The 21054-nt window shown below is 41.8% G+C and overlaps 1 protein-coding gene and 1 pseudogene across 5 annotated transcripts in view; one reads left to right on the top strand and one right to left on the bottom strand.

Moving 5' to 3' along the window:
- Nucleotides 1-463: 463 nt before the first annotated feature.
- On the bottom strand, nt 464-4990 carry LOC133273327 (kinesin-like protein KIF11-A; annotated as a pseudogene).
- Nucleotides 4991-5059: 69 nt separating this feature from the next.
- Nucleotides 5060-21054, top strand: part of KLHL32 (kelch like family member 32) — a 124775-nt gene continuing 108780 nt past the window's right edge. For 2 of the 5 annotated variants that reach the window (XM_061460259.1, XM_061460257.1), the window contains exon 1: nt 5068-5327. The gene's annotated coding sequence lies outside the window, so the exon portion shown is untranslated. Of the gene's footprint in view, nt 5328-5546; nt 5627-21054 lie in introns of those variants that run through there. The other 3 variants (XM_061460261.1, XM_061460260.1, XM_061460258.1) reach the window with 3 other exon arrangements.

The raw sequence follows: 21054 nt of genomic DNA, 5'->3' as shown, positions 1-21054 counted from the left end.
TACAGAGAATTGCTTGCTGTCTAGCTCCCAGCCTCCAATAGCCACAGGACAGTTCCATTCCTTGAATAAGTTCTTACTGACTGGCTTTTAGGTAGTGAGCACATACTGGAAATTGATAAGTAGATTCCTTTTTTTAGCAGTCATTCAGGTCTCTAAATGAGAGCACAGATGTGGAGACCCTGACTGTGGCTGGCAGCAACATGACATGCTCTTTCTTTTTTTAAGGTCAGTATAGACCATAAGTTTTTAGATCTCATAAGTGACTTTTAGTGCTTTTAAAATCATTAATTACTTTGATTTAATGACAGCAGTATGTCAGGGATCTTTGAACACAAGAGACTGTTTGTATTCTTGATATGCATATAACAAAATCTATTGTAGGATCTATTAATAAAATGTGGTAGTTCCAAACCATATCTACTGCGGCTTAATGCAGAAAAAAATATCCAGTACAAAGTACTGATCTCAATCATAAACCTTCTGTTTTCTATTGTAAACACTGAAGCTGCTGTTTCTCATTGCTGAAGGACTGCTACTGATCCATAAAAATGACTGAGCAGTTTCAGATTCTCTCCCTTTACCAGTATCCCTGAGACACATTTGTCAGATTGCTAAGAAGTTGCTGAGAACAGACAATGGATTCCACCAGCACCTTTTTGTTTTCACTATTTATGTCCTTGAGCTCTTGAAATAAATTATCCAGAGTTGCAATAAACTTGTTTTGAAGCAGAAGTTTTACTGCTGACTAGGTCCATGGTTTCCAGGTAAACATTTTCTTGCCCAGCAGTGATGGTGGTCTTCAAACTTCTAGTTTTTGACAGTACACCAGCTAATTTCTTCTGTACCTTCTGTGCTGACAGATCCAGCTGGCTTCACAGCAAGGACACTAATACATTTGTGTTCTTTGTATTACAAACTTTGTCATTTCCACTTCTCTTAAATTCTCCCATATTTTTCAGCTGACTAAAAACCACTGGTTGTCTCTTCCTGTATTTTTTCAGTGTGAGACATGGATCTCCTAAGAAGACATTAATTTCTTTTTATGACCCTCCATCTCATCAGCCACAGCAGAAAATTTCTTTGTGTTATTCTGAAACTGACAATTCAGTTCCAGGACAATTTCCACCATATAGCTAATATATATTTAATGCTCTTCCTAATCCACATATATGCTCCTCAGTCAACCTCAACAGCTTTACTAGCAAATGGCAGAGTCATGTTTTTTTCAGACATATAAGAAAGCAGTGGTCAACATTTTTTTATCAGAGGTGAAAGATGCTGATACAACTAATGCAAATACATTAGCTGCTGAACAACTGGTAGATGTGTTTTTTCTTGATTTCAGTAAGGCATTTGATACTGTCTCCCACAGCATCCTCATAGATAAGCTAAGGAAGTGTGGGCTTGATGATCAGGTAGTGAGGTGGATCAAGAACTGGTTGGAAGGAAGAAGGCAGAGAGTTGTGGTCGATGGGGCAGAATCTAGCTGGAGGTCTGTGACTAGTGGAGTCCCTCAGGGGTCGGTGCTGGCTGTTGAGTATTTTCATCAACGACCTGGATGAGGGAACTGAATGTACCCTCAGCAAGTTTGCTGATGATACTAAACTGGGAGGAGTGGCTGACACACCAGAGGGCTGTGTTGCCATTCAGCGAGACCTGGGCAGGCTGGAGTGTTGGGCGGAGAGGAACTTGATGCAATTCAACAAGGGCAAGTGTAGAGTCTTGCATCTGGGGAAGAACAACCCCATGTACCAGTACAGGTTGGGGGCTGACCTGCTGGACAGTAGTGGAGAGGGACCTGGGGGTCCTGGTGGATAGGAGGATGACCATGAGCCAGCAATGTGCCCTTGTGGCCAAGAAGGCCAATGGCATCCTAGGGTGCATTAAAAAGGGTGTGGTTAGTAGGTCAAGAGAGGTTCTCCTCCCCCTCTACTCTGCCTTGGTGAGGCCGCATCTGGAATATTGTGTCCAGTTCTGGGCCCCACAGTTCAAGAAGGACAGGGAATTGCTTGAAAGAGTCCAGCGCAGAGCTACAAAGATGATTAAGGGAATGGAACATCTCCCTTATGAGGGGAGGCTGAGGGATCTGGGACTCTAGCTTGGAGGAGACTGAGGGGTGACCTCATCAATGTTTACAGATATGTAAAGGGTGAGTGTCAGGATGATGGAGCTAGGTTTTTTTCAGTGATGTCCAGTGACAGGACAAGGGGCAATGGGTGTAAACTGGAGCATAGGAGGTTCCATGTGAACATCAGGAAAAATTTCTTTACTGTGAGAGTGACAGATCACTGGAACAGGTTGCTCAGGGGGGTTGTGGAGTCTCCTACGTTGGAGATATTCAAGGCCCGCCTGGACAAGTTCCTGTGTGATGTACTCTAGGTTACCCTGCTCTTGCAGGAGGGTTGGACTAGATGATCTTTTGAGGTCCCTTCCAACCCTTAGGATTCTGTGATTCTGCGATAAGAGACCACCTATAAAATATGCGTAAGTTGTCAACACCAGCTGCTTCTTCAGACTGTTCTAACTGAAACTTATATTTTATTGAACAGACCCTTCACTTCTCCTGCAGATGTATTTGCACAAGAGCATTGTGTTGATCAACTGCCTTCTTATGATCCACTTTTATATAGATACATCTTTTGTAATAACAATAAATGGCTAGCTGTGCCATGAAGTTTTTCTTTGGTGTTTTCCAAAACTGAATTCCCATATTCTTTCTTAGCTAGAAGAACCTTGGTTTCTTGCAGATTTATCTGTGCTTCTTTCAGTTCTTTCTCCTTGACTTGCAGACCTGTTTGCATTGTTAAGGTTTGTTTTTATTAACTGTGAATGGTTTAGTAACTGTTTTCACTTCTTCCATGGCACTGATTATGTCAATATATTCTGAACTGTCAGCTTTTCTTTAAGGGCTTCATGATTTTTCAATGAAAATACAGATTCCCTTTTACTCTTGTGCAGCAGCGAGGTCTCCTTTTAGATGCTGAGACTCTTCAGTTATCTTCATAAATAATAGCTCCTTTTGGCAGCTGCTGGTTAACTTCAGGCTTCATTATGTTCTTTGCTCTGTGAGCATATGCCAGTGTACTCAATGTTTCCTCAGGATTTATAGATGTGTGAGAAACTGTGGCAATTATTGATGTTCTTTGTTGTTCTCCAAGACAGTCTTGAAGGATTCTGTTAAGTCTCTGTGTCTCCTTCCACAAGAGCAGTAATAACTCTTTCACCAGTCAGAACAGACTACTTGGTATTTCCACTTTCCCAAGCTCTTTTATCAACCACCCAAAACTGAAGTGTATTCACCTCCTGCAGGATCATCCAAGTTTATCTTCTCAGTTCTAGAAAGCTCTTGTCCATCTGCTCTGGCTTCTTTCACATGGATAGTAACTGAAAACACAGAGTAGGATCAACTGGAACATGCATTCATGTTAGCAGCTACAGTAGTTCTTTTTGCTGCACCTGTTTTCAAGATTTGGTAGGCTTCAGTTTTGATGTGTATTTCTTCCAAGCCTTTCACATTTACACCTGACTTGTTTATGGGATCATCAAACATCTGCATTCCTTCTCCAGCACTGGGAATAGGATTTTGAAGATTGAAAAAGCTCTTCAATATACATTTCCATAAGAGTGAATTAAGAAAATCAGTATTAATTTCTGAAAGTTTTTCTAATATTCAGTACAATGTATTGTACCTGGTAGCAAATCCTCTTACCAAGCATGTTCTTCACTGAGGCTCCCCTTAAACTGTGCAGGTCTTTCCAATACCAGTTTGGCCATAAATGATGAGTGTTGTACTTATAATAAATTCATCCAAAATGTGACAACACTCCTGCACATATCAGTTGTCTGTGACTCATCCAGTGCAGACACGAGTTAACTGGCCCTGATAGGAAGTGGTGCTGCTGTGTTTATATTTCTATTTTGAAATAGAAACCAGCCTCTGCCTAGTATTGCACTGCATCAGCACCGACCTCCTTTAGGCTTGACCTGGAAAAGCTTTGCATTACTACACAAAAGGCATCACATAGAGCATTCAGTGCTGTGAACTCTCCGAACTGACTTTCCAGTTTTTACTGTCTGCTCTGCAGATGAGGAATCATAGTATTTCTAATAGCTTTTGTGGACAAATTACAGCAGAACAACTCATCTGTCAGTAGGTTTAACTAAAGGCCCACACTCGGAGAAACATTTTAGGGAATTGTCATCTGAAAAGATCTTGAACTGTTCTGATGTGACATGTATTTAAATTTTAATAAGGAAGTATATTGGAGATGGTGACAGAGGTTTTGATGATCTACTGGTTTTGTACTAACTGTACAGAACCAGAACTGACTCCCAAGAATATCCAGTAGCAAGATGCAGACTCTGCTCAAAACCAGAGCTTTTCCATGCAATTCTCGAAACAGTATGTTCTGCTATATATTAATGCACTGCCCAGTCTTTCTTAATTATATGAGTATCTCACTAATCATTAGATTTGAGTTCTCCTGAATATTCTCCACAATCATCTTAGAGGACGAGTTAGAGGGCAGGGGAAGAAAAGCTCCCGCTGCCTCACAGTTTCATGAAGTGAGGTTGAAAGGAAAGCAGTTACTGAGCCTCATTGCAGAACTGGGTATCATGTCCCTGCAAAGAGAACATCTGCAAAAATACACTACTGCAGCATGCCTGCGTGCAGCAGGTTTATCTCAGAGAGATGTCCTTCGTCACTCTGGCAATACGGTTTTTAAAAAGCTGCATCAAAATCCTTAATAGGATAATAAAGCACAGATGCTTTAATAAGCTGGGATGTAGCGCTCAGGCCCTGACCCTGCAGCGGGCCTGCCCTTCTGGAGACCTCTTCCTTTCTAGTCCTATTTCTTGTCCTAAAATCCTCCTTCGCAGCTCCCCGCGGCTGACAGCCCGCTGTCCCTGTGGTGATCTCGCCTCTCAGGTGCTCTGCCTACAAACTTACTGCTACTTCCAGGGGCTTGACCGGACCTTCTCCCTCCATTCCTCCCAAAGGGCCGCGGCCCGGGCGGGCGAGAAGCCCGTGGTGTTGCTGGCGCTCTGAAGCGCCGATGGCCCTGCAGCTTCTCGGGAGCGACCAAGCACCGCCGACACAGACCCGTGGCCCAGGCCCGGCCCCTCCGGCAGGTGCGGCCCTGCCGCGCCGGGCCGCCCCTGCGCACTGGGCGGAGCGGGGCGGGGAAGCTCCTCCTGTTCAGGCACCAGAACTGCACAGCCGGGACGGCGGCTCTGTGGAGCGGGAGCTTCTGTTCCCGCTGCCGTCGGAGTGGGGCGGAACAGGCGGCGCCACCGCTGAGCGCGGGCCCGGCACCTGTCGCGAGGTGAGCGAGCGGCCGGGTCTGAGGCGGTGCTTCGCTGCCGCAGTTACCTAACTGGGTGGCGGGGGGAGGCTGAGGGGCTGCGGCTCCGGCCTCTCAGCACCGCTGCCTGAGGGGACGTTGCGGTGGGGTGAGTATCCTGGTTGCCAGGGAGACAGTTCAAACGGCAGCTCCGGCCGTTGTGACGTCCCGGGGTAACGGCGGATGCTCGCCTCAGCGGGGCCGCCGGACCTGGGCTCAGTGTAACTTCGGTTGCGGTGGGGAGGACGAACCGGAGCCGGAGGGGGAGGCTTCGCGGCGCGGTGAGTCCCGCTCCCTCCGGGGTTGTGTGGGGACGTGCTCCAGGTGCTCGGTTTGTGGCTGTTTCCTAAAACATGGCTCTGCTGCCTCGAAGCGGGAGATGAAGTGCAGCTCCTTACTTAATGCGAGCTATTCTCTTTTTGTATCCAGACTTGAAGGTACTCGTTTGGGGGACAGAAATAAGCTTTTGCTCCTTTTGATGTTTAAATATGGGAGAATTCCCAGTTGGGAAAGAGCTAGGCACCTTGATTGCTGGAAGATTAAATCTGCAGCACTGGGAATTTAAAAGGTACTGCTTAGGTGGTTGAGTGCCTAGCTCAGGCTGGGGAAAGATTTGGTTCTCGGCTCTAAATCTCCTCTTTGGTCTATCTGGAGCTGTTGTACAAAAAGTAAACCACAGGTTGCTGCGGTGCTGCATGTTGCAGTGGACTCGTTGCTGCCAGACTCCCTGGGCATGGGTGGAGGGTGAATTCAGCCTGCAGAGCAAATCCGGCTTGTCTGTACGGTCTCTGGCAGAGTCCGACTGACAGTTGATATACATAACCATTACACAAACACTGGGAAGCAGTATACTTGGCACCGTACACCGCAGTAAAATGTGGGCTACAGTTTAAAACTTAGCACAGTAAGTTAAACTGCAGATGTTGATTTTAGCAAATGGCATGAATATATATATATTTAAGCTTATTATAAATTTGTCTGGCTTTGTAGGAGGTAGGAGGATATCTTACAAATGTATCAGAAGCAAGGTGTTTTATTTGTGTAAATCTGAATGAGAGCATTTCTTCAGTCATGCAAAGATCAGTTGTAGACCTAGAGGCCACAATCCTGTTACGTGTAGCGCTTAAGGTAGAGTTACTGTAGCCTTACCAGTTCCAAGGATCCATTCTGTGGTCTGCCTGCATGAAACGATTAGCAGGGGCAAGGCCCCTGGGGGGTCTTCAACAATTGTTTAGAGTTATTATCCAAAAACCAAGTTTACTATTTAAATAGATCCTACAGACATCCAGCAATATGCCAAACGAGTAATGTAAATACCACAGATGCTTTAAAATCTAGCAGTATATGTGCTCAGTCAGATCTCTTTTGTTTTGCTTAAGTTTACAAATTATTAGAAAGAATATTTTACTTAACTTTGAAAGTATTCTGGAAAAAAAAGCCCTTTCATCTTAACTTTGAAAGTATTCTGGAAAAAAAAGCCCTTTCATCTTTTGTCTCCTTTTCAGACTGTGAATAATTTGATGATATTTGTAAAGCACTTTGCAGTTACTATGTATGAAATGTAAAGCTAGGTATGGCTACTCTGAGAAACTGCTAGGTAATAATAAGCCCTTCCTTTAGTATGACACTAGAATAATACAATCATACCATTTAATGGATGCCTCTTAAGTATAAGAGTTCTTTAGATGCTTACAGTGTTCAAGAAAATATTTTGTTTTATTGTGCATATGAGAAACAAAAGTCCCTGTTACTTTCTGTATAAGCATGCATGGAGAAAATGTGCATTTGGGCAGCTATTGAGTTGACAGATGTGGGGAAAACAGGACTAATATTAAAAGGGAGAAGAAGCTGCCTCAGGGTTTCTTTAAAAACAATCCAGTTAAATTTGCAGATATATCTTGCATTTAGTTCTGAGAGCAAACACATTAAAAGAAGAGAATTTTAATACAGAAATTGGGATATTGTTTATAGATCAGAATGCTATATGAACACAGATACGATTAAGCATTGTCTTTACTGTTAGAAAAACATGGTATTCTAAAAATAAGGATGTGAACAGCTGTGTTTGAGGTGGCAGCTCCTGTTACAAAGTCTGTGCATTGCTAAATGTGTAAGTTAACTTGGCTTGGGATTTGAATTTGAGCACACAAAGAAATTTGAGTAACATCGGGGAAGGTGGTTTCGGTTTAGTTCTTTTCCTCCCTGATCATTCCCTTTGTGTTAAGGGGCACAATAAATCTGCAGTTACAGTAAGGAGAAGTATTGTTGAAACATTGGTAGCAGATGGAATTTAGGCTTGCGTGGGCCTTTACTTGCAAAGTAAAGTGAGAAGGATTTGACCAGAGAAAATGCAGCATTCATTAAATCAAATGATGTTTTTTGTTATCTCCATTTTTGTTTTGGAATGACTTGCTTCTGCCTGAAAAATCAGAAATTGATATAATGTAGCTTCTGGCGCTGATGATCAGCTTTTACAACTAAGCAAAAAAGGAATGTTTTCAATATGAAATTGATGGCACTGCTGTGGTGATTTTGATTGACTCTGCTGACTAGAATATGATTGACTTAATGGCCAAGAATGACAGTAATTTAATGCCATGCTAGGCTGGAGAAGTGATGATTATAAATTAGACTAGAAATGGGAATTGGATTAAGTGACAAATGAAATTAATTTAAGCAGTTGGGTGAGAGCAGTTGACAGTGTTATCAGGGGAAACTAGCCATAAATATCATCCACTGCAATTATGCTCACCTACAGTAACCACATAGTTGTCTCATTTTAATTCTTTTTAGTGTAAAGAAATTATCTTTCAGATTTCTCACACATCTAGGGCTTTTATATGGCACTTGCCAGTGTGTTCTGTGCTCTGAGGACTTCAATTACTCTGGAACTGATTGTGGGGACAGGGAGGAGAATCTCATGTTCAAATTTTAGTATCTCACTTCTTTGGAGATGGTTAGAGAAACAGTGCCAGAAGACTAGAAATTAGAGGTTTCCCTAACAAATAATTCAATTTCTAGAAACATTATTTTAATTTTTATATTCTTGAGATGGCATAACCCCTTAATTTCTTGAATTATCTGACAATTATACTTAGTGAAAGACATAAGATCCTTGACATGGCAATTTCTGTATCTTCACTTTGTGTTCTGGCTTTTGTGGCCTTTTGACCACTTATGAGATAAAATGAAGTCTGATGTTGCTTCTGATGTTCTATATGCTTACCCATTTGCAAGAGTATATGCTTGTAGATGGGATGCTTTAATTTTACAGGCTTTTACTAACTTTTTTTCAAAGGGATTTTTAAAATTTTCCTGTCAAATTTAGATTACTGAAAATCAGTAAGGAGCCGATAATTTTCACAGTGTTTTTTAAACAGTTTCTTAATTTTGTTTAAATGTGGGCTCATGAGTCAGATCTGCCTTTGACTGAATTTTGGGTGAACAGTTAGAACCTTCAATTTGAGAATAAATGTGCTTAGGAGAGAATTTGAGGGACATTCTTGCTAAATCTTTGAAGAAATTCCATGGGCCAGAAGCACCTCCAGGGGGTAGTTTCAAGAGAAGAAAATGAGCAATGCTGTTGGAGTTGGTAGTTTAAACTAGGAAACCAGGAGAGCTTTGAAGCTTCTGTTTCTGGGTGTTCCCATGTGGATCAACCACCCTGAATATGAATCTCCCTGACCTTTATAGAAAGGGAAATACCTAATGTAGGCCAGGAAGGAGCTGCAGCATGTTCTGGGCAGGTGCGAGTCTGTGTCCCAGGGAGTCTGTGTCCCAGGGAGTCTGTGTCCCAGGGAGTCTGTGTCCCAGGGAGTCTGTGTCTGTGATTTCCAGCATGCGTGGAGGAACTTGGTGCTATTGACTGCTGAACAACCTAGCCAAGAGTGGAAAAGGCTGGACATAATTAAGATTTGACACTGAAGTCCCTTACCAGACTTTCTGTGGACAGCAATGTTTCTTTCTTGCTAAGAAATTTTGCACTCACAATGTAACTGAATTAGAGTATTTTTTGTGCTCTGTGATATCAGTGGACAGCTAAGTCACTCAAAAGGCAGTGCCCTGTGAGAACTGGTGCAGTACTGATGGGTCTTTGTACATTGCTAACTCTTCAAAATATGTCTCTCTGTTGGCTTGACAAATAAAAGGTGTCATTTCAAAAAATTACATTCCAGTAGTGAATGCCATGCAAATTCCATTCACACTTGTGCCAATTTGAAGATATTGGCTTGGATGTCAGCAGTTGAGGATTTCTCTGTGATAAGAAAGCAACAAAATACGTAAACAGTTCTGACTCAAGTTGGAGGCTTCAGAAAATAATACTTGAGAAAATATGATTTTTCTCTTATGTTAGGTGATTTCACTGAACAATTATGTAAATTGAGAATGTGGTCTGCCAACATTTCTATAGCAATATGCTGCAGCAATTTAGAAGAGCTTTAATTGTAGAGAATGAGCCTTATAGGGAGAGAAATATTGTAAATATTTTGATTCATCAGTACTTATAGGTTGTGGTTGTTTTGAAGTGTGTCTTTTTCTGCAGCCGTCTGTCTTTATTTTTCCTGACAGGAACGATATGTATAGTTGTGGGTTTTGACAGTATAGAAGATGTGATGTTGCAGCCTAATTTACTGTTGTGTTTTTCTGAATGCTGTGATTACTTAGGATTTATCTTCAAAATATGTATGTGTATTTTTTCATCCAGTAGTCTAAACTTTAACAGCTTCAATTTTTCTAACCCCTTGAACCTCCAAAATAGCCTTTCATGCTACTCTTCAGAAGAGTATGCTTGAAAAAATTTTCAGCATCACTAGTTCAGGTAACGGGGGGGGGGGGCTTTTGTTTTAAAGTTATCATATCTAAGAGTGATTGAGGTCCAATTCTGCTGTGTTGATATGACTTGATTTCTATCTGGTTTGGTTTCTTTCTCTTAAAGAAATGGTTGGTTAACTATAAACACATTGCTTAAATTAGTAACAAATTTTGAAGTGGACATGAGCAAGCTTATGGCCTTATTATGTCTGAAACATTTTCCATCAGGATTCACATCAGGTTAAGTAAAGTAAAAGGGCTCCTGCCCTTCGTAAGCTACACTGGGATTGTACCTGGCTTATCAAGACAGAACAGATAAAAAACTGTGGTTGAGGAAATGTCATCAGGATACATGGAATGTGTACTTTGCTGGTTTGTTTTTTAAATTCTTGAAAGTTAGTATTAACATTTTTTCCAACAGCTACATTTATGCAAAGAGAGTAGCTTTGAATATTTTTTAAATCTATATTAGATCAGGAAAAAGTGATGTTTCTAAATAATAGGCCATCAAAAGGTTCTCCCTTTAAGGATTTTTTTTTTTCTCATATTGTACTTAGTTTTGAAAGCTCCCTTTCAGTCACTGACCTTTTAGTTGCATAAAACAAGAAAAACAAGCAAACAAACAAAAAAAAAGATAACTGAGGTGATGTTTTCAGAGCAGAGATGGGACTTTGACTTCAGGAAACTGCTCCCCAGTTTTATCTCATAACAGAGATCTTAAGAGCTAAAGGCTGAAGTGTGGAACTTCCTTAGCAGGGATAACAGTACCTGTTCTGTGGGTTTGGTATATTCCTTAGATGAACTCTTTTCCCCTCCCTCTTGCCCCCCTCTCCCCCCTCCAGTAGAAAACTGGGGCAAACAAGCAGGAATGGAATAGAAAGGGTCCTTTCTGTCAGGGTCTTAATGCGTCAGGACTGGAGGCTCTGCCATACTCCTACTGTGCTGGGCTTCTCATCCTCAGTGAGGTTACATTAAAATACACTCTGCATTTCTTGTGGTCTGTGGTGACTTTTGCATACAAATGCTACTGCTATTATTTGCTCATTGGAAAAGTGCATAGGAAATTCAATGATGTGGTACAGCTATGAAAATATGTACATTTACTTTTCATATATGTGCTCCATACTCCAAAGAGAATTACAGAAATGCAAAACCATAGAAGTTGCTAAAATGTCAGAGGAGTGGATGTGCTTTCCTTGATTACTTAGGCAGGATAACTGTGAATGGAGGTGAATTCCTACAAATGTAGAAATTCAGCTTTACAGGGAGTAAGTCAAATTCCACAATGTTTCTGTAGCCAGGGCTGGCTGCCTGGTACCTGGAGTTCTCTTGTACCAATGTGACTGGACCCTCAAGTATATACTTAGTTTAAAGCATGTAATTTTTTACTTATTTTATTAGGATTGTTTAGTTTCTTTAAGACTTTATAATCAGGTCCATTGTGTTAGATGCTTTATGGAGTCAGATTCCATGCCTTAGATCTTTGGATATGAATCATAGAATAGTTCGGGTTGGAAAAGACCTTAAGATCATCTACTTCCAACCCCCCTGCCATGGGGCAGGGACATCACACTAAACTATGCCAACCAAGGCTCTGTCCAACCTGGCCTTGAACACTGCCAGGGATGGAGCATTCACAGCTTCCCTGGGCAACCCATTCCGGTGCCTCACCACCCTTACAGTAAAGAACTTCCTCCTTATATCCCATCTGAACATCGCCTGTTTAAGTTTGAACCTGTTATCCCTTGTCCTATCACTACATCCCTAATGAAGAGTCCATCCCCAGCATCCTTATAGGCCCCCTTCAGATACTGGAAGGCTGCTATGAGGTCTCCACGCAGCCTTCTCTTCTCCAGGCTGAACAGCCCCAACTTTCTCAGCCTGTCTTCATAAGGGAGGTGCTCCAGTCCCCTGATCATCCTCGTGGCCCTCCTCTGGACTTGTTTCAACAGTTTCATGTCCTTTTTATGTTGAGGACACCAGAACTGTACACAATACTCCAAGTGAGGTCTCATAAGAGTAGAGTAAAGGGGCAGGATCACCTCCTTGGACCTGCTGGTGACACTCCTTTTGATGCAGCCCAGGATACGGTTGGCCCTCTGGGTTGCAAGCGCAGACTGAAGCCGGCTCATGTTCATTTTCTCCTCGACCAACACCCCCAAGTCCTTCTCCATAGGGCTGCTCTGAATCTCTTCTCTGCCCAGTCTGTAGGTGTGCAGAGCTCTGACCCAGGGGAGGACCTTGCATTTGGCATGGTTAAACTTCATGAGGTTGGCATCAGCCAACCTTGACACAAGCGTGTCAAGGTCCCTCTGAATGGTATTCCTTCCCTCCAGTGTATCAACTGAACCACACAGCTTGGTGTCATTGGCAAACTTGCTGAGGGTGCACTCAATCCCACTGTCCATGTCAGTGACGAAGATGTTAAACAAGACCGGTCCCAACACCGATCCCTGAGGGACACCACTCGTTACTGGTCTCCAGCTGGACATTGAGCCATTGACCACAACTCTTTGCGTGCGGCCATCCAGCCAGTTCTTTATCCACCGAGTGGTCCATCCATCAAATTGATGTCTCTCCAATTTAGAATGTTGTGTGGGACAGTGTTGAACGCTTTGCACAAGTCCAGGTAGATGACATTAGCTGCTCTACCCCTGTCCATCAGTTCTGTAGCCCCATCATAGAAGGCCACCCAATTAGTCAGGCAGGATTTCCCCTTTTTGAAGCCATGCTGGCTGTCACCAAGCAGCTTGTTGTTTTTCATGTGCCTTAGCATGCCTTCTAGGAGAAACTGCTTTAAGATTTTGCCAGGCACGGAGGTGAGACTGACTGGTCTGTAATTCCCTGGGTCATCCATTTTCCCTTTCTTGAAAATGGGGGTTATATTTCCATTTTTCCAGTCATCTGGAATGTCACCTGACTGCCATGATTTTTTAAATATGAGGGACAATGGCTTAGCAACTTCATTTGCCAGCTCCTTCAGGACCCGTGGATGGATCTCATCAGGACCCATGGACTTGTGCACGTTCAGGTTCTTAAGATGGTCTCGAACCGCATCCTCTCCTATAGTGGGCCTAAGGTATTCATTCTCACAGTCCCTGCATCTGCCTTCTAAGACTTGGGTGATGTGGTCAGAGCATTTGCCAGTGAAGACTGAGGCAAAGAAGTTATTGAGAACCTCAGCCTTCTCCAAATCCAGGGTAGCCAGTTCTCCCGATAGCTTCCGGAGGGGGCCCACGTTGTCCCTAGTCTTTCTTTTATTTGCAATGTACCTTTAGAATCCCTTCCTGATATCCTTCAGATCCCTATCCAAGTTTAATTCTGACTGGGCCTTAGCTTTCCCAACCTGGTCCCTAGCTTCCTGGACAACATCCCTGTATTATTCCCTGGCTGCCTGTCCTTGCTTCCATCTTTTATAAGCCCCCTTTTTCCCTCAAAGTTTCCTCAGCAGCTCCTCATGCATCCAAGGAGGTCTCCTGGCCCTCCTGCTGCACTTCCTTCTAGTCTGGATGCAACACTCCTGAGCTTGTAGCAGGTGATCCTTGAATATCAGCCAAGAGTCTTGGGCCCCCTGCCCTCTAGGGCTATATCCCATGGAACCTTACTAAGCAGGTTCCTGAAGAGGCCAAAGTCTGCTCACTTGAAGTCCAGGGCAGCGAGCTTGCTGCACGCTCTTCTCACTGTCCTGAGGATCTTGAACTTGACCTTCTCATGATCGCTGCAACCAAGGCTGCCCTGGAGAGTCACATTTCCAATGAGCCCTTCCCTGCTGGTGAGCACGAGGTCAAGCATGCCACTTCTTGTCAGCTCCTCCATTACTTGCAGAAGGAAGCTGTCTTCCACACAATCAAGGAACCTCCTGGATTGCTTGTGCCAGGCCGTGCCGTCCTTCCAACAGATGTCAGGGTGGTTGAAGTCCCCCATGAGGACAAGGGCCTGTGAGCATGAGACTGTTCCTATCTGTCTATAGTGCGCTGCATCCACAGAGTCCTCTTGATCAGGTCTTTAACAGATCCCACAGTAATGTCCCCCATAGCTGTTCTCTCTTTAACCCTGACCCACAAACTCTCAGTTGACTCCTCACCTGTCCCCAGACTGAGTTCCATACTCTCCAGCCTATCCCTAACATAAAGGGCAGCCCCCCCTCCCCTCCTGCCAGGCCTGTCTTTTCTTAAGAGCCTGTAACCTTCCATTCCAACACCCCAGTCATAGGAGCCATCTCACCATGTTTCTGTGATACTTATTATATCGTATCCCCAGAGATGTGTACATATCTCTAATTCCTCTTGTTTGTTCCCCATGCTATGGGTGTTTGTATAGAGGCAATGACAGAAGAGACTGAAGATGAGTTTAAAACCAATGTAGTTTATACATCTTGCAGCTCTTCACATTTCCACAGGATTCCAAGTCTGGCATAGTGCAACTCTAAACTACCTTAAAGGGAGGAAAACTGCTAGACAGGCCATTTGAATTTACTGTCTTTACTCTTCGCTGTGGACTTGCATTGATCTTTAGTGGTGTTGCTGGATAAGTGAAGAGAACTAAGGCTGTAGTAACTGAGCCTTGTCATTTGTAGTTTGTGGCAGTTTAAGACCTAAATACCTCCAGCTTTCCACCTCCCTCCTCTTGTGTAAGAGGGCTGGTAGAGTAGAGCACTTGCCTGCATTTTGGCTAGTTGTAGGCACTGTCATGGAATGTCAGTATGGGTTTGTACTGTAATGCCTATGGGATGATAGCAGTACAATCACTGCCTGTACACTCGGGAAGGGGAGTGAAAGCATCTTCAATGGCATAGACTGCTTCAGTGAATTGCACTGTTTACCTTTTGTCCTGTCACTGGTGTGTGTGCTGTGAATTTTGAAGGTTGCTGCTGGACACACAAGGACTGAATTTGCGCAGGCTGCATACTTATTTTTTGAGATTTATTCTTTGGTCCAGGTAGTGAGAGAGATTACAATGTGATTAACAAGGAGCTCATAGCAAACCAGATGAAGCCCTGAACATTTAAAAGGAGATGATAAACCCCTGTTGGTTTAGCTATGGTGATTTAAATATAGGACAGATTTAAATACAGGAGAGAGGTGAAAGGTGACCTTTTGTTGTTTGCTTGTTTTTTTTTTGTGTGTGGTGGGGTTTTGTTTTTTTCCGAAGCCACTTGATATAGTCTGTGGGAGGGAGGAGAAAAGGACAAGGTTTCCAAACAGAAATGTTTCTTTCACATAGACTTGAAAAAGCCTTAGAAGTCTAAACATTTGCTATTTCTTTTCTAATTTAATTCCTGATCCTAATTAAAGATCAAAGATTAAAGTAATTTAAGATCCTCGTTTTGGGTATTTTTCCTTGAACAGAGGCTTTTCTCCAGATAAGGAAAAGTTGTGTCTCAGACTAAGGAGGTCGGGGAAATGTTGAAGAAAATCTTGAGCTATAAATTTAGAACAAGAAAAAGAAGTCCCTGTAGCTGTTCTCGATTAAGATTGTTTTCCATCTGTTTATGTGTGTGATGCACATGTTTGAAAACTGTCAGAAGAAATAGGCTTTATCAGAACATTCAATCTAATGGACTTATGTTCCCTCATGCAGCCTGTCTGGATACGTGGAGAAGAACAAGTTGTGGATCAGTCTCCTTGCCTTTCTGTCATGGTTTGATATAAGATGTTGTGGTTTAAGCCCAGCTGGTAACTCAGTTTTGTTCTCAGGCTAAAGTAAAAAACACAGCACCAGCTACAAAGAAGGAGAAAAATGACTGCTATAGCTGAACCCAGGACAGATGTCCTGCAGCAATACTGGCTTGAGGTACTTATGATCACTCTGCTCTCCTGCTGCAGTTTATTGGTCTTGTGTTTTGCTGGCATCACTGTTTGTGGAGGTGTACTATGGACTGAATCACCAGTATGCCTCTTAAAGCTTTAAGGGAAATGAAAACCACCAAAACTTCCTAAAAATTGAAAAGCAACCTCACAGAAGTCTCTATACCCTCTTTAGCCAGGTTAGGAAAAAGAAAGAAGCATAGAGGCCGGCATTGCTGCTGAGCTTGTATCCATTTTCCCTTGAAAAAAAAAAGGGCAACCAGTTGCTTTACCCTGTAATGCATACATGCAGACTAGAGAAGAACACGTTGACTGTAAGTTTTCTTTCATATACTAGGGTGTAATAGGTGTTAAATTAGTGTTTATATTTACTAAATTCTTGCACTGGAGGAGGCAAATGTTTTTACTGCAGCTTGCCATAAATAAAAAGAAGCAGTATTTGGAAATCCTGACCAGCTTTTGTGTAGGAGAGAGCAATCATAGCAAACTGGTTCTGTGAGAAACTGAAAACAAATAAAAGATGAGCTGTTGTTCATGGTTTACAAAGCAGAAGAGATTGTGCATAAAAGAAGGAAGTTATTTGCAAACACTGAAAACCATTATTTGCAAACCTGGGACAAATTTCAGTAACAACTCCTGTTCTCCTTAGTCTGTAGAAGATACTGTGAAACCAAAGGCAATGATTTAACCAATGCTGGCCCTAGAGAAGTGTGGAAATCTTCTCCAATTACTGCATTCAATACTGCTAGAAGTCTTGAATCTCCCCAAGGTGTTTCCAAGAATATTTCCTACCAGTTTGAGTGTTACAATCTTGCAGTCACAATGTAGCAGTTAGCTAAAGCAAAGAATCCTTTCTTCTAATAAAACTTTTCATAAAGGAAGGCTTTTCTTTTAGTACTTACATTAATGAAATTATTACTTACTACATTGAAATTATTTTCCTTATAGTTTTGTGTTGCCATTTTTCAGTCTAACATTACTCTCCAAAGTGATAGGTAGGCAGTGCTCAGATGAGCGGAGTATTTCATTCATGACTGGTGGCAGGAAAAAGAAAATAGTGTTTTACAGTAGGGATGAAACCTTCCATATAAACATATTATCAGGGCGTACAAGTTGACTGTGCTATTCAGAGGTACCCATTTAGTTCTGAACAAAGTAGCAAAGCCTATAGGAGCAGTACTGTTAGTACTGTGCTTTGTGAGGGTAACATTGAGGAAACTACCCAGATGTCTTTGCAAGCCTCTGCACTGGGCTGTGTTGAATGCTGGTGAGGTGGTGATCTTTTAGGAACTGCAGATTAGTAAATTCCAATCCAGATTCAGAAAATTTATTCTCTGTGAGAAATGGACTTCAAAGACCACAATTACACAATGGTAAACTGGGGAAATACTTGAATCCTAGCAGTATTGCTGTATCAGATTTCAAGTCATGTCTGAGAAGGTTTGTACTGTCAGTAGTGCTTACTGATGGAATTTCATAAATACTTAAGATCAAATAGCTTCTTCTGGTTCTAGTTGGTCTGTAGTTTGTGCTCTTTCTCTCCTGGAAGTATATGGAAAGAGCCTTTATCTAGTTATCTCAGAATCAGTATAAATTCAGAAGTAAAAGCTTGCATTTGGTTTTCAAATATAACCAATTATTGCATGAAAGCATGCTGCAAAGCTAATCATAGTGGCGATGCAACAGCTTCTGTCTGGTCACTTGCAACACTGTCAGATCAAAGGGTTAAAGAGCTGCAAGGTAGAGAGCTTTCAAACCTTTTTTTTTTTTTTAATTTTTTCCTCTTTTTCTTCCTCCCCCCCCGCCCCCCCAGTTTATTTATTTATCTATTTGTTAGAGAACAAGTGTCTCCTGATTAGGTACGGGTGACTGTAGTGTTGCCAGGTAAATGAATGAACCTGGCTAAAGCTAGTCAACCCTTTGTTTGGTTATAGTGACTCAGGTCATCTAGATGCAGTCCTGCACTCCTTGGCTACATTCAGTATGTTGCTGTCCAAAGATGGAAAAGAAGCAGGGAGTCTGTGCTTGGGTTGCTGGATCATGTACAATGCAACTGCTCAGTTTCTTGGCAAGGTGAAGAGCAGTCTGTCCCCTGCAAATACTCTGATTCAAATCCAGGTTCTTGTGTGTCCCATTTGGTAAAGAGAGAAATCTAACACCGTATAATTATCCTCTTAGTCCTTGGATCTATCTGAGTATCCTTAGGCTTAGTCATTGAAGGAGATGGGTGGGTACTTCGTAGCATCTTTATTCCAGTCAGCACCTTTTGGGCCACTGTGTCTGTGTTGCCAGCTCAAGACATTGATGAATAGCTTCCATTTGTTATTCAATGGCTTTTAATTTTACTGTTGTCAGCCTGAAGCATTCAGAAGTCAGTTCCCAGGCATCAGGAATTAAATAAATTCAGACACTTTCCATTAGAAGTCGTAAATCTGGGGCTAGATTATGTTTTCAATCTTCTCTTGGTAATCTTCAGACCTATAAACTTTTTTTCTGTGTTTGAAATTAATGCTCCAGGTGCAGTTTGATTCCAGGAGATACATTTGGTGACAGGGAAGGAAACCGCCACAACTGGTTTAATTTGGGTTTTCTTTACCTTAAAAAGTATTTATTTTCTGATCACTGCTTACCTTTTTTTTTGCAGCAAAACTTTTCTCTAGTGGTAGAGACTGAATTAGCATTTTTCTTCCTAAATCAGTCTGTATCAAATTTTGATTTAGAAGGTCAGTTGCTTTTAGTGGTGATGTTGTCTTGTTGCTTTTTCTGGAGATATACTAGCACTGATAAATCTAAATTTTATTATTTGCTGTGGACCAAATGTAGAGGCAACATAGACAGCTTCCATGTGGATTAGTGGCTGGGAATGTAAACTAATGAAAAAGTAATTGGAATAAAAGAAAATCTCAAAGAGTCGTGATATACTACAGAAGTCAGAATGAACTGTTTTGTCCTTAAATGTGTCCATGGAGAAGATTTGGAGGAAAAAATGTCTTCAGGGTTCTTTTGTAGAATCATGATGTTACCATATGCAGGAAAATTTTAACTGTTTTCTGGGATATCGTAATAACAGTAATAGACCATTATTGTCCTTTCTGTAATTCATGGTCACCTTTGTTTTTGAATTCCTTCTCTGCCTAGCAGTGTGTTTTTGATAGACATGTCCACCAGGGCCTCTAGGAATACCATCTTGGAGCCCACCCACAGGCAGATGCAACTACTGGCTAGGTTGGCTTTACGCTTAACACCGTTGATTTAGTGCTGAATGAAGTGTATCTTCTCCAGGGACTGCACCTGCCGCCGCTTTGCTCAGCTGTGGCTTGCCAGTTGCCTGACTGCCTTTTCCAGTTCTTCCCATTGAAACCCAAAGATCTGTTCCATGCTGAAATCCTAGGTATCAGGGCGGAGTGTAAAATGTTATCTTCCACTGTGTAATGAGCTCAGTTCCTTTTACTGCAAGGTGATGATTAAAATATGCATGATTGATTATTTAAAGATTTGGTTTTTTCTTTCTTCAGTAGTGGGAATGTTTTACACTTACCCTTGGAGAACTGCTTGCCAATAGCTAGGCATTTCATAATTTGCCTATCTGCATCTGTAGGAGTGATCTAGCATTAATATTTCACTAACTTTTTCAAATATATAGCAGCATTTCTCCCAGCAAAGTATGAAACATTGCAATAAAGATTCACAGAAATGAAGGCTGTTAAACTGTGAATTTAGTCTGATTCTCATGGAAGACCTTGACCAAATTATTGGTGAATTTGAAAATAGCAAGGTTTGACCTAAAATAAATAGTAGGGTGTGATATATTTTGTGTAAGATTATGAATATACAGCATGCATGCATTATCTTCTCAGCTGTACCATAGAGAATCACACAATGCACAGAATCATCTAGGTTGGAAGGGAGCTGTTGAGATCATTTAGTTAACCCACCCCTATTCAGGTAGGGTCAGCTAAAGCAGGTTGTCCAGGACTGTGTCCAGAAGTGATTTGAGTATCTCCAAGAATGGAGACTCCACAACTTCCCTGGACAATCTGTTCTGTTGTTTAACCATCCCCACAGTAAGAAGTGTTTTTTTTGTGTTCAGGTGGAGTGTCATGCATGTTAATTTGTGCCTATTACATTATAGAAGAAGCAATGCTTTAACTTGACTTATGAGTAGCTATTTGTAGCATTTAGTGATTTTTAACATGGTAATTATTGACTAAATAATTTTTTAAACATCCATGTTATTTTTGAAACAAGCGTTCCTAGAGCCTTGTTAAATTTTCTTTTTTTTTGTATTGTCACATATACAGATGTCGTCTTAGCAAAAGCTGAGCTCCAATTTTCTCCAAGGAATTAGGCTTGGCACTGTTTTATGTTTCTTAAATGCAGTGGGCTTCTAGTGATTGGCATGCAATTTACAAACTTCAGTTCGGCATTTAGGAGTGTCTCCACAAATCATCTTGTGTTTGGTTCTAGGAGCAGTATACACAAACCCCACAGACTTGTTGAGCTTCCCAATTTATTGTCCGAGCAATGACAGATTCTTGAGAATGAAGATTCTCAACAAGCCGCAAGAAGTTTACATGTATATGAAGGGAAGACCAGGAGGTCACTTTAGATGATAGGAAAAAGTCAATGGTATATGTGTTTAAAATTCCTCACTCTTCTGAAAGTAAACACTTAACTGTAGCCTTGCAAAGTCTTTAGTGGGTGCCCATGTTCACAGTGCCCTTATGAATTTCAGTAGCAAGTTGTTTCACAAAAGAAGTGGTTTACTTATTTCTTTTGAAATTCAGCTTCTCCTGGTTTGTTTTGATCTTGTTCTTTTTTTTTCATAATCTAATAATTGTTGTTGCAGCACCCACCTAATAATAGCTCTGAGTTCAGTTGTCCTTGCTGTGATGAGCATTTGAAACTGTTTCTCTCACTTCCTACAGTAAGTAAAATAACTGTCAGACTAGAGGCAGAATTAAGTACACATGGGATGATTGATTCCCTCCTGCTGTTGTGGTTTATTGTCCAATGAAGAACATGCACTTTGGGTCAGAAGGAAAGTAAGAACAGATATATCCATTATCTAGTGATGGAGGTGGTGTTCT

The sequence above is a fragment of the Pezoporus flaviventris genome, unplaced genomic scaffold (assembly GCF_033815535.1).
Source record: "Pezoporus flaviventris isolate CSIRO_AGI_PZ_B2104156 unplaced genomic scaffold, CSIRO_AGI_Pfla_v1 ptg000031l, whole genome shotgun sequence".
NCBI classification, from domain to species: Eukaryota; Metazoa; Chordata; class Aves; order Psittaciformes; family Psittacidae; genus Pezoporus; species Pezoporus flaviventris.
The sequence above is the reverse complement of the archived record's forward strand: the minus strand, read 5'-3'. Positions and strand labels throughout refer to the sequence as shown.